The sequence below is a fragment of the Heptranchias perlo genome, unplaced genomic scaffold (assembly GCF_035084215.1).
Source record: "Heptranchias perlo isolate sHepPer1 unplaced genomic scaffold, sHepPer1.hap1 HAP1_SCAFFOLD_62, whole genome shotgun sequence".
NCBI lineage: Eukaryota > Metazoa > Chordata > Chondrichthyes > Hexanchiformes > Hexanchidae > Heptranchias > Heptranchias perlo.
The window spans coordinates 4,848,565-4,862,359 of NW_027139644.1; the positions used below are offsets into that span (position 1 = coordinate 4,848,565).

Here is a 13,795-nt window from a genome sequence, read left to right on the forward strand (position 1 = left end):
GAGGGATTGGAGAAGCTGGGATTGTTCTCCTTCGATCAGAGAAGGATAAGGGGAGACCTAATAGAGGTGTTCAAAATAATGAGGGATTTTTATGGAGCAAATATGGGAAACTGTTTACTCTGGCAACTGGATTGGTAACCAGAGGACATAGGTTTAAAATAATTTGCAAAGCAACGAGAGGGGATGTGAGGAGAATAGTTTTCACACACAGAGAGTTGTTGAGCATTTCCTGAAAGGATGGGTCCCTTTTAGAGGCTGCCTTCGTGTCAGAGACTCCAAATTCATATCTAAACTGGGAAACTGCAGGAATAAGGTGAAACGGGTCTGCTTGTGTCCATGGATTCAATGTATAATATGGAGAAATCTGTAAAATGTATAAATGAATCAGCAGGAGTGAACATGGTCAATACAATTATATGAAAACTGTAAATGAAGCCGCTGATTGTTGTTGGACCAGTCCTTTCTGAGCACAGCTTTTCACTTTATTCCTGAGAGAGGTCTCATTAAGACAAGGTTCTGAACTTTGAGATGTTTGTGATATATCCACGTCATCATTAACATCGGAGGCAAAGCTGCTGATGTAATGTGTTTGTTCAGGTGAGTGTAACTAATAGCAATGATCAGGGGTATAACCGTGTCAGTGGAGATTTACCCCCTGTATAAATCAGGGATCGCTGTAATGAATCCACACAGACTGCCTGCCGGAGCTGCGGTTTCCAGGCCAACAGAAGTCATTGCTTCTCACAGAAATGGGATATTCAGTAATGTATCAGATAGAATGTATTTATTATCCAGTTCTTGCAGCCGTTGGGGTTCCAGGTAAGCCATTATCTCAGCTGTTCATGGTGTAAATCGATATGAATTCTGCTGCTGTACTTGGCACTATTTTTCTCCCATTGTGTATTACGCAGTGGACTGTTCTGTTCTATCAGTTGATCGACTGTCCTAAGTCTCTTGTCTTTTTGTCTTGCAGCAGCTGCATTGTATGCGTTATGATCTTGTATATCTAACCTTGGCATTCTTACTGAAATATTCTCTGTAATGAATGTTTTGGAATCAGGTGTCTGGGCTAAGAGCTGGTATCAGACCACCGGGAGCTGTTAACAGTTTCATGTTGTGGAACTAACCTCTCCTGGAATATTTTTTTCATAAAAGTGTTTTCAGTGATTGGTCATGAGACAGCTCAGGGTCTCGGTGTTACAAGGAGGCAGTGCAGTGTCCTCTCTCCAAGATAACATGGTTCAGTTTAACAGGGTTTTCAATGTATTTATTGGTTATCACTGTTATGAAAGATCATTTCATTGTGTGTGTATCTGACGCCGCTTCAGATGTCTGATTACTGAACTGAGTTTGATGCTGATTCTTTCACATCTCATTCTCTGATTAACTGTGGATGAATTCACTGTAAAATGCAATATTTTGAGGTTATGTTGTATCAGTTTGCACTTTATCTGTTGGAATCACGAGCCCTTCGATTTATCTGTCGATTACAAGTAGCAGCGGTGATGTTGGTGTTTTGTTAATTGAACAATGCCGCCATCTAACGCTGTACTTTGTAATTACAGGAGAAGGAATTTCAATTATTATGAGGTGTGTCTGGAAGAGGGATTCAATTCTGTTTATTCCATGCATTGTAGATGAAGTGAACAGTGTAGGTGAACAGGTGGAGACTTGAATGATCTGTAGATACGTTAAACTATTCACAGTGGCTTCACAATTTAATAAACTGACACTAAGAATAGGACCGTTGGAACACGGGGCTGGTGAAGAGAAAGCAGGCGCAGAATGTTAGGATTTACTCGGATGTGAAAATGCGCTTTGAGAAAGAGAGTAGAGAGAGTGCGGGGAGATAGAGAGGAGAGATAGAGAATGAAAACGAGATGGAGGGGGAGTAACAACGAGAGAGAGACAGAGAGAGACAGAGAGAGCGGCAGCGTTGTGAACAATTCTTCGGAATGAACTGCTGAAACTTCCAATTCAATTATGAAGAGCAAATGTGACTTGAAGGTGTTATTAGGATGTTGTCAGATTGTGAGAGTTTGATTGTTCTCTCGCCGGGTGTGTTTATCACGATCAGGTCCTCAGTCTGTTTATGTGAATATTCCTATTACTGGTTTACTGACTGAATAAATAAACATAACTGAAATGTAATTAAAGATTAAAATCAGTGATTCTTGACCGCATTGAATTATTAGGATATTGTATGCTAAAAGTTATGTGACGGCTTCATTCAATAAAGAACATGGCCAATTTACTTAGTGTTTTTGAATTTAATTTTAATTCAATATGCAAAGTAAATTTATTGACCACGTTATGTGAAAAAGGAGACGTTTCCTGACACCAATCACCACAGATATTAAAGGTTGAATTTATTGATTGGATTGTGTTAGTGGGACCTACAGATTAGATTTCCTCTAACACTCTGCTCCAGTCTCTCCCTGTGAATCCCAGCCTCTCCTCCCACTGCATTGAATCCTCTGTCTCCTCATCCGTTGCTTCATTTCATTCGTTTTCCCAAACCATCTGCTCCTGACTCCTCTCCAGCTCCTACATATCATTTTTCTTTGGCTCCCTCACAAACTCACTCACCGACTCCGCCTGCAGCTGCCTCTTCCATGCCGATTCGAAGCCTCAAACTCACCGCCGCTGATCGCGGTCTTTCCGGTTTTGAGCCAGCCCCTGTCAGCTGTCTCAACCCAGAGCAACAAACCAGCAGCACCTCCCACTGTTCCCCCACCCCCGCCACCGAACCGGCCCTCGCTCACTTTCCGTTCCACCTGGAGCCCAAATCTGGAATTAACCCATTGGATTCCCGCTCGGTCAAACCCCTTCTCCCTTCCCCACCTGCACCTGCGCCCTCACTCGGCTCTTCCAGTGGATCCCGTGATCACTTCATTTACTTTATGCATCAATTTCCCAATTCATTATTGATCATTGTGTTTTAAACCATTTCTCTGCCCGAAAGTGCTGCCCAGCTCAGTGAATCAGTTTCCACCGCTTGATGCAAAAACAAAGCTGAAAATTTCACCGCAAATCCTGTCAAACTGCTGCTTTGACAACAGGTCTGATCAGTAATTTCTCTGCTTCCGTTTCTCTCTCTTACAGTTAACTTGGTGGCGATTGTGATCCTGTCCCGAGGAAAGTGCGGTCTCTCCAAATGTGTCACTCGCTACCTGGTGGGAATGGCGGCGGCCGATCTTCTGGTCGTTATTACCGATGTTATATTGATGCGTATTATTGAGATTTATTTCCCAGTTTCATTCTTGACCATTACCCCCGTGTGCCGTCTCATTCTCACCCTGAGTTTTGCAGCCGTAGCGGCCTCTGTCTGGTTCACGGTAGTTTTCACCTTTGATCGATTTGTGGCCATTTGTTGTCAGAAACTGAAAACAAATTATTGCACCGAGAAAACTGCGGCTGCTGTTATCGGGGTGGTGAGTGCGCTGAGCTGTTTACTAAACATTCCCTGGTACTTTGCCTTTCACCCGGAATATATAATGGACAATGTACCCCGGGGTTGTGTCTGGAAACCGACATTTTTCACTTCACCGGCATGGGCAGCGTTTGACTTGTTTAGTCTTGTGTTAATGCCTTGTCTCCCATTCATTCTGATTTTACTGTTCAATGTTCTCACCGCCAGGCACATTTTAGCGGCCAGTAGAGTCCGCCGGGGACTCCGGGGCCGCAGCAATGGAGAGAATCACAAGGATCCAGAGATGGAGAACCGAAGGAAATCCATCATTTTACTCTTCAGTATATCAGGCAGTTTTTTATTGTTATGGAGTACATTCGTTTTTAATTTTATTTCTCTGCGTGTAACAAACGCCCAATATTATACGGCCAGTGACATTGAGTCAGCCGCATTCATGCTTCAACTTCTCAGTTCCTGCACCAACACGTGTATTTATGCTGTGACCCAGACTAAATTCAGAGAGGAGCTGAAGAACTGGGTGAAATACCCACTGAATCTAATTGTTACATTCGTTAAATCATAGAAATGTCTGAACACTTTCCTCCGATATTAAATAAAAAGTCAATTCGAGTAGATTTTCACATTTCGCGTTCGCATAAGACGGGTGGTAGTGGTTCGGGAGCCCGTTATTCACCGTGCCTAATTTTAGGATTCATTCACAACGAAAAGTTTAATAAAGTAACTGATATCAATCCAATGCTTTAAATAGATTTGAAAATACCAGACAGGGATTATATTTTACCCGACAATTACGGTATTGTGAAATGATACAAGATGTGATTCTAACATGAAATTGTTTTTAGTCTGGAAATAATGTAATTTTAATATTAAATATTTCAATATGAAATGTTTAATCCTGAAATGAATAAAATCAAATCCTCCTTTTCCGTTGATTATTATTTCCCATCACACTCACTGCCCGGTGGGATGGACTGAGGGTGAGTTGTCAGGGTCAGACAGCGTCCTGTTCATTGGGACATTTGTTTTGACCGGAACAGAATAATAATGGACCAACACCCGGACCGTTACTAACCGGTAAAATATTAATGTATTTTCAAACTCCAGTGGGGAGTTCCGGAGATTGTTTCCTCTCTGAGCTGTTGTACAGCAATATTTAATAACTGAAGCGAGATTAATGGGACATGAGGCTGGACCTGGTTACACAGATTTTAAAGGAAACCTCCTCATACATTTCCGAGACGATCAGGAGCCGGGAGATTTCGCACGGCCGCAGCAGGCCAAGGGAAAGCTCTCCTGCTTCTCCTTGCTCAACAAATTATAAGTTAAAAAGAAACTTCTCCGTGTTCTGGACCACTCAATGCCCATCGAAAGGGCGGCTCCTTCACCCATTTGTAACCAACATTAAATGGTGTCCCACGTACGTCATAATACTCTGATTTACATATTACACGTGACCTGACCAGAATATTTCCCTCCACATGTTTTGAACCGATGCAGTTTGAATCAATGGACCAGCTTGTGGGCTTCGAAGATTGATACTGGGGCGTAGGTCCGGCCGCTCCTCTCAGGACCCTACCCACGATGATGGAGGCAGGAACGTCACCAATAAAGGGACTGTTAGTGAACTGACACCATTTACTAGCCTCTACCACCCCATTTCCGCCAGGCGGGGATACTTAAAATCGGCCACACCTTTCCTGACCTATGCTCTAGTATCAATCTTCGAAGCCCACAAGCTGGTCCATTGTCTCAAACGCCACCGGTTCACAACAAGTGGAGGGAAATTTTCACCATTGCTTGGGGCTGATCTGGGAGAGCGGATCACCCGCCTCTCATAGAAACGGCCCGATTTTAATTTCTGCTCCGTCCAAGCAGTGAAGGTGAAATTACCCCCACGTCTCTGACCCCAAGGTTCGACAGGTGTGTGAAAGCCATTCAGACAGTGTTTGCCAAACACTGACATGAATGTGGGAGATTGGATCCTTGTATTCATGTAAAAGGTGATAATCCCTCTCCACGGAGACTCGACCCCTATACCGTAGAGTCGAAGAGGAGTTCATCCCCAACAGCTCGGTAACACAGGACGCTGTGCTGTATGGGCAGTTGTCCAAGATGCTCACCGAGACAGATATTAACTGCTGCTGGAAGACCATCAACTCGGTCAAGGAGGCCCTTTGTTCCCCCAAAACCTGCTGGTCTTCCAGCCGAGGGAACGGTCCGCGGCTAAGTGTTGGCCACTGGCACATTCCAAGGTCCAGTATTACATGCTAAGGTGCACACTGAAGCGAGGTGCGGCTTACACAAAGGCTTTATTGTACAGCATGTATTACAAGATATGTACTGTGTTTTGAATTGTAATAATGGAAACGTATGATGTGTAATGTATTTGTTTTGAATCGTAATGTTTACATTGAACTGTGTGTATCCATGAATCTTACGAAATAAAGTATATTTTGAAATATTTTTTAAAAGTTCCAGTCTCACTTTGTCTGTTCTTATTGGACACCAAAGAGTGGAAACAGAGCCGGATCGTAAAGATGTGGAATGTTATACCAATAGCACCTATTGCAGGCATCAGTTGAGAAATAGGGAGTATTTTCTAAATGGTGAGCAACTAGGGACTGTAGTGGAGCAAAGGGGTTTGGGTGTCCAGGTACAGCAATCAATAAAACTAAATGCACAAGTATAAAGAATGAAAGAAAGATCCCAATTTCGAGGCTGTCATATCCCAAGGTACCACTATCAGGTACTTAGCCAACTCTCTAGAATTTGCTGATACAATCAGTCCACACTGCCTCCCTCGCTGGTCCATTCCATACAGCCAGCAGCACCCTCTGCATTAAGAAAGTTGCATTCAAGCATTCTGCTCATCCTATGCCCCAGGTAGAGAAGACTAATAGTGGCGGGAGGACCCAGACCATCAGCCTCATGTGAGTTTGGACATTTCTGTTTTTAATTCAGATTATTGCATTTGCAATTTTTTCATTTTTTTGTATATTTCTATTTTTATATTTTGAACAAATTCTCCAAACCCTGTGCGCAGTGAGTGCTGACTCCGGGCCCTTTGATTGACAGCTCTCACCTCCGCCCGCCTTCGTCCTGGGCTGACTCCTCCCATCACGTGACACGCGGCACCATCTCTCACATTTGCGCGCTGACGACGCGACGCGAACGTGCATCTCCGGCCCGAGGGACGCCGCGCATGCGCCGCGTGGTCCCTGTGCCACATTCCCTCAGCAACAGGCGGGCGTCGGGAGGATGATGATGGTGGGCTCGGGTTGGCAGGTGGGCGGCCGCTGCTGTGGGCGGGGGCGAGGCCGACACAGGGAGGGTCCGCACCCTGGAGTGGATTAGACCCCGAGCCTGGGAACGGCGCAGTGAGGGCGGCCCGAGCTACAGCTCCTCTGACTCCAGGCTGAGCGGCGTTAATGGGGCTGCGACCCCCAGGACGGAGGGACTGAGTCGCCGGGACGGTGGGACTTGTACTCCCGGATGGAGGGACTGAGAACCCCGGGACTGAGGTACTGAGACCCCCCGGACAGTGGGACCACGACCCCGGAATGGAGGGACCGTGACCCCCGGGATGGAGGGACTGAGACCCCCGGGACGGAGGGACTGAGACCCCGGGACGGAGGGACCGTGACTGCCGGGACAGAGGGACTGACACCCCGGGATGGTGGGGCCTTGACCCCCGGATGAAGGGACTGAGACCCCCGGGACGGAAGGACTGAGACCCCGGAATGGAAGGACCATGACCCACGGGATAGAGGGACTGAGACCCCGAGACGGTGGGACCGTGACCCAGGAATGGAGGGACAGTTACCCCCCGGGATAGAGGGACCGTGACCCCCGGGACAGAAGGGCCGTGGCTCCTGGGACGGAGCGACTGAGACCCCGCGATGGTGGGACCGTGACCTCCGGGATGGAGGGACCGCAACCCCTGGATGGAGGGACCGTGACCCCCAGGATGGAGGGACGACCGCGACCCCCGGGACGGAGGGATGGAGACCCCGGGATGGAGGGGCCATGACCCCTGGATGGAGGGACCTCTCCCGGGACGGCGGGAGAGCGACCCCAGGAGCGAGGAGCCTCCACCCCGGGATGGTCGCACCGCGACTCCCGGGACAGTGGGACCGAGACCCCGCGATGGAGGTTCCGCAACCCCGAGAGGGAGGAGCCGCGACCCCGGGACGGTGGACCGCAACCCTCGGAGGGAGGTGGTCTTTGAGACCGTCCATGCTCTGTTGTGAGATCTCTGTGTGTGTCTTGTTCTGTTCGTGTGTTACAACATTGGCTCCCGGTACGGCAATGCCTCGATTTTAAAATCCTCGTCTCCGTGTTCTAAAGCCTCCAAGGCCCTCAACCCCTGACTCTCTACCCTCCTTCAACCGATTTAATCTCAACCGACAACCCCATGTCACTCCACCCAATCATGGATTCGACCGCACCCATATATTTCCTCCCGCAGCCAATGTACACTCTACGCTCAGTGCTCGGACACTCAGTCCTGTAAAACACACAGTCAGTGCTGGGACACTCAGTCCTGTTACATACAGAGTCAGTGCTGGGACATTCAGTCCCGTTACATACACAGTCAGTGCTGGGATACTCAGTCCTGTTATACACACAGTCAGTGCTGGGACACTCAGTCCTGTTACATACAGAGTCAGTGCTGGGACATTCAGTCCTGTTATACACACAGTCAGTGCTGGGACACTCAGTCCTGTAAAACACACAGTCAGTGCTGGGACACTCAGTCCTGTTATATACAGAGTCAGTGCTGTGACATTCAGTCCCGTTACATACACAGTCAGTGCTGGGACAGTCAGTCCTGTTATACACACAGTCAATGCTGGGACACTCAGTCCTGTTATACACACAGTCAGTGCTGGGACACTCAGTCCTGTTATATGCACAGTCAATGCTGGGACAATCAGTCCTATTTTACACACAGTCAATGCTGCCACACTCAGTCCTGTTATACACACAGTCAATGCTGGGACACTCAGTCCTGATATACACACTGTCAGTGCTGGGACACTCAGTCCTGTTATACACACAGTCAGTGCTGGGACACTCAGTCCTGTTATACACAGTCAGATAAATAAATAACTGCAAACAAAGAATGAAATCTCCATGACCTGATGGTTTCCACCCAGAGTATTTAAGGAAACTGCTCGGGAAATTGCAGATGCATTAGTCATAATTTCCCAAAGCTCTCGAGACTCAGGAATTGTGCCTTTGGATATGAATGTTGAAAATGTCACTCCGTTATTTCAGAAAGGAGGGAGGGAGAAACCAGAAAATTACAGACCTGTCATTTTAACGTCGATTGTGGGGAACTTACTGAAATCTATCATGAGAGAAAAAATGAGTTGGACAAAGAGAGTCAAATTGGATTTGTGAAGGGCAGGTCATGTCTGACCAATCTATTTAAATTTTATGAGGTCACTAACAAGGTGGACAGGGGAGTGTCTCTGATTTTGTCCATATGGACTTACAGAAGGCATTTGATAAGTTTCAGCACAAGAGATTAAGATAATAAATAAAAAGAAAGGGACCTTGTGATTCGGGTTAGAAATGGTTGGGAGGCCGGAGAAAAGAGTAGGGATAAAGGGAATGTTCTTTGATTGGGGGGATATGACAAGTGGTGTCCCCAGGGATCAGTACTGGGGCCTCAGCTTTTCACCATGTTTATCAATAACTTGGATGAAGGAATAGAGAGTTATAGGTCCAAGTTTCCAGATGACACTAAGTTATGAGGCACAGTCAGTGGTGTAGATTGGAGCAGGAAGTTCCAAAGGGACAGTTTAAGTGAATGGACAATCTGTGGCAGGTGGAGTTCAATGTGGGGAAGTGTGAGATAATTCAATTTGGATATAAAAAGGAAACATTGGAGTATTTTCATAAAGTGAGAGACTGGGAATGGTGGAGGAGCAAAGGGATTTGGGTGTCCATGTACAAAAAAACACTAAAGGCTAGTGCACAGATAAAAAAAGCAATCACAGACTAATGACCTTTATCTCCAGGGCTGGAATACAAAGGGAAGGAAGTGATGCTTGAGTTCTACAGAGCCTTGGTCAGAGCCCATCTGGAGTACTGATCCTCACCAAGGATATATTGGCCTTGGAGGGGGGACAGTGCAGATTCACCAGAATGATACTGGGGCTTGAAGGGTTCATTTATGAGGACCGGTTGCATAAATTTGGTTTGCATTCCCTTGAGTTCAGAAGGTTTAGGGATGATCTGATCCAGATATTTAAAATGATAAAGGGATTCGATATGGTAGAAATAGAAACCATTTTCTCTGGTGGGGGAATCCAGAACAAGAGGACATAACCTTAAATTTACAGCTAGGGTGTCTAGGATTGAAATCAGGAAGCTCCTTTTCACACAAGGGTAGTGGAAATCTGCTCAGGCTGATTAAATCGAATTTTCTGTCCTGTCAGACTTGGTCATCTTGTCGATCCATCTATTAAAAAGGTGGAGGAACTCAGCTCTAAGATGGATTCCACTCACTTCATCATAAGTCCTCAAACTGTTTCTCTTATCATCGAGATATCAAGGACTAGAAACACTGTGTTTAAAAGAAAGCTGATTTATTTGACACTTCTGCAGAATACGAAACTCCAGCCCAGTTGAAGGGGGTCATTAACATCAGAAACAAACCCCCAACTGTCAGAATGAATATGGTTCAGTCCTGGATGCAGCAATAACAGCAGTAATAACAGCAGAATCCAACACCTGCAGTCACATGCGAACTCGCTGGTGACTCAGCAGGTGGGATGATCGGGTGAATCCAACCCCACACATGGAGCAGGTGAATGGCCTCTCCCCAGTGTGAGTATGTTCATGTCTCAGCAGGTCCCATGCTCTTTAAAAGCTCTTCTCAGAGTTAGAACATTTCAGGGGTCTCTTATCAATGTGAACAAGTTGATGTTCAATGAGGTGAGATGACTGAGTGAACCCGCTCCCATACACAGAGCAGGTGAACGGCCCCTCCCCAGTGTGAATTCGCTGGTGTGTCACCAGGTTGGATGACCGAGTGAATCCCTTCCCACACACGGAACAGTTGAACGGCCTCTCCCCAGTGTGAGTACGTTGGTGTGTCAGCAGGTCACTTTTTCTTTTAAAGCTCTTCTCACAGACAGAACATTAAAAAAGTTTCTTATCAATGTGAACAAGTTGATTTTCAATGAGGTGAGATGACTGAGTGAATCCCTTCCCACACACGGAGCAGGTGAACGGCCTCTCCCCAGTGTGAATTCGCTGGTGTGTCAGCAGGTTGGATGATTGAGTGAATCCCTTCCCACACATGGAGCAGGTGAACGGCCTCTCCCCAGTGTGAATACGTTGGTGTGACAGCAGGTGGCATGACTGAGTGAATCCATTCCCACACTCAGTGCAGGTGAACTCTCCAGTGTGAACTCGTTGGTGTCTCAGCAGGTGGGATGACTGAGTGAATCCCGTCCCACACACGGAGCAGGTGAACGGCCTCTCCCCAGTGTGAACTCGCTGGTGACTCAGCAGGTTGCATGACTGAGTGAATCCCTTCCCACACACGGAGCAGGTGAACGGCCTCTCCCCAGTGTGACTGCGTCGAGTTTCCAGCTGGGATGTGTAACTGAATCGCTTCCCACAGTCCCTACATTTCCACGGTTTCTCCATGGTGCGGGTGTCCTTGTGTCTCTCCAGGTTGGACGATCAGTTGAAGCCTCGTCCACACAGAGAACACGTGTCTGGTTTCTCCCCGCTGTGAATGGTGTGATGTGTTTTCATACTGTGTAACTGGTTAAAGCTCTTTCCACAGTCAGCGCACTGGAACACTCTCACTCGGGTTTGTGTCTCGGTGCTTTTCCAGTTACACTGATGTTTGAAATCTTTTCCCACGGACAGAACCGATGAACATTTCTCCTTCTATGTTCAAAGGCCGATGATCTTCAGGTGCTGGTGAATTGAGTGACTGTCAGATCTTGATGTCATGTTTGGTTTGAGTTTCCTGTCTGCAAATCCTCCCCTTGTAACACCCTGTAAAAGTAGACAACAAAAGTCCTCATTGTGGATACAGGATAGAAATTCAGAACAGGCAAATCTAATTTCGATGGAACATTCTTCCTGCTGATTCTCTCAGACTGTAAATCCCCGTCCCACACACTCACCCTTCTCCCTCTTCTGAAATCCAAACCCATCACACCATCTCCAACATTTGGGTTGGTTTGGAGGCCTTGAACCTGAGTTGGGAAATACAATTGGAGAAACATGATACAATTTAGAAACAAAAGTAATTAAAATCAAATAATCAGAAATGGTTCTGTGGGCGACGCGCGCAACACAACACTGACCCACAACCTACGACTAATGGCAGCCGGAGGGCCCACAATCCCCCGCGCCCCAGAAACCCCTCTATCTCTCCGAGGCGCTGATTTCTCCGGCCAGCGGCTTCTGTTTTGCACCAAGTGGGAAACAAATTTTGTTTGGGCTGTGGGTGAGTGTTTGCGCCCGGTTACACAGCGTGTCCCTTTCTCTCACCGCTTCAAATGCACTTCTTTCGGCTCACAGTCTCTTTTACACATCTAACTGACTGGAACCATTTAAAACTCCTCTCGACCCATCTTTTGTTTCTTTACTTGACCCATTACCACCCTCCTTCCCCTGCACCATCATCCCTATTGTCGCTTTATCACTCCTGCCCTCCACTCTATCACAGACCTTCCCTTTTGTTCTTTCCCTCCCCCTACCTTTCCCTGGCTCTCCACTTGCTGAAAAACTGTTAAAACTTTAACTTCTTCCAGTTCTGACGAAATCTTAACTCTAACCTGAAGCGTTAACTCTGTTTATTTCTCCACAGACGCTGCCTCACTTGCTTTGCAGCATTTTCTCTTTATATTTCACATTTCCAGCATCCGCATTATTTTGCTTTTGATTGGATAAACCTCGCCCTTCTAAACACCATCAGAGAATTATCAGCAAGAGGGGATTACAATGGCGGATGAGATTACCCCGAATGCCGCGCGGGGTAGAATACGGTCTATCTCCATTCGAAGGGGCGCAGCGCGCAGGCGCGGCAAGGGCCGCTGGCCGGATAAATCAGCGCCTCGGAGAGATAGAGGGGTTTCTGGGTCGCGGGGGATTGTGGGCCATCCGGCTGCCATTAGTCGTAGGTTGTGGGTCAGTGTTCTGTTGCGCGCGTCGCCGACAGAACCGTTTCTGGAAATACAGACTGAGGAATTCAGAGCGGGTTTGCTGAACATACACTGACCGGACAATGTAGAACAGAGTTTATCAAACTATTTTTCTCGTGACCCAGTGGAAGAAAAACACTTCCCCCAGGGACCCCAAACAATAATAACTTCAGACTGGAGTTTTCATCAAATCCCAATAAAGGTCAGTCCATGCTCGCTCTTCACTTCACTTCAAGTCATAACTAAAATTAGACATCGACGTTGCTTGAAAAACATTTTCAATACAGTATAAATACAGTAAAAGAAGATCAGGTTGAGTTTCATTTCTTAATGTGAGGGGTGGGTCTGTCAGTTGGTCATGATCTCGGTCCAATCTGGATCACAGGATGAAAGTGCTTCACGCATCTCAGGTGCGCTGTTGAGTTTCTTTCTCTTGTTTTTAACCTTATCAACGTCGAAAATCCCAGTTCGCACAGGTAGGTTGTTGTGAACGGCAGCAACAACAGAACAGTAATCATAACAGAGGATATTCTTTGAAAGCACTGATCTAAAAAGATGACAATCTGAATGACTTGTGGCGTGTTTTCAGTGTGCCATCAATGGTGAGTTGCATCGGCTCGTGTTCTTGCTCAAGCATTAAGTTTAGCTTCAATATTGATTCAGGATTTTCGAAAACAAAATGATCTTCCAACCAAAACTTTTCCTTCAAATTTTCAAATCCCTCTGCAGGGAAGTAGCGACTAAAATGGTCAGACAGAGCAGCGAGATGCAACTGTGTGACACATTTCATTTAATTCCCTTTATCTTCATTGATGCTGTTCTCCTCAATGTGTTGTAACAGTGTGAAGCAGTAAATGAGCTCCGCTCCCATTTCTGAGCGTAACTCTTCAAAAACCCTGCAGTTCAGTGAGCTTCCTTTAAGGAAAAACCCATTCTCATTCCAAGCCATTATAGAGAGTGCAGTGCCCAGAACTGAGCACTGAACTCTAAATGATGCCTAACCAGAGCTCTGTATAACGGTGACATAACTTCCACTGCTTTTTATTCGAATTCCCTTGAGATAAAGATCAAAGTTTAATCTCCATTTTTTAAAAAAAATTGTGATTTAATAATCACTTGTAGTGATTTCTGTACTTGGATCCCGAAATTTCTCTCCTCCCCCACAGTTCCTAGCTTCTTG

General features: G+C 46.4%; 1 pseudogene; it reads right to left on the reverse strand.

Annotated features, from left to right (window-relative positions):
• The window catches only part of LOC137317445 (zinc finger protein 271-like), a 433,617-nt pseudogene extending 422,516 nt beyond the window's left edge, over nt 1-11,101 (reverse strand).
• Between the last annotated feature and the right edge of the window lie 2,694 nt (nt 11,102-13,795).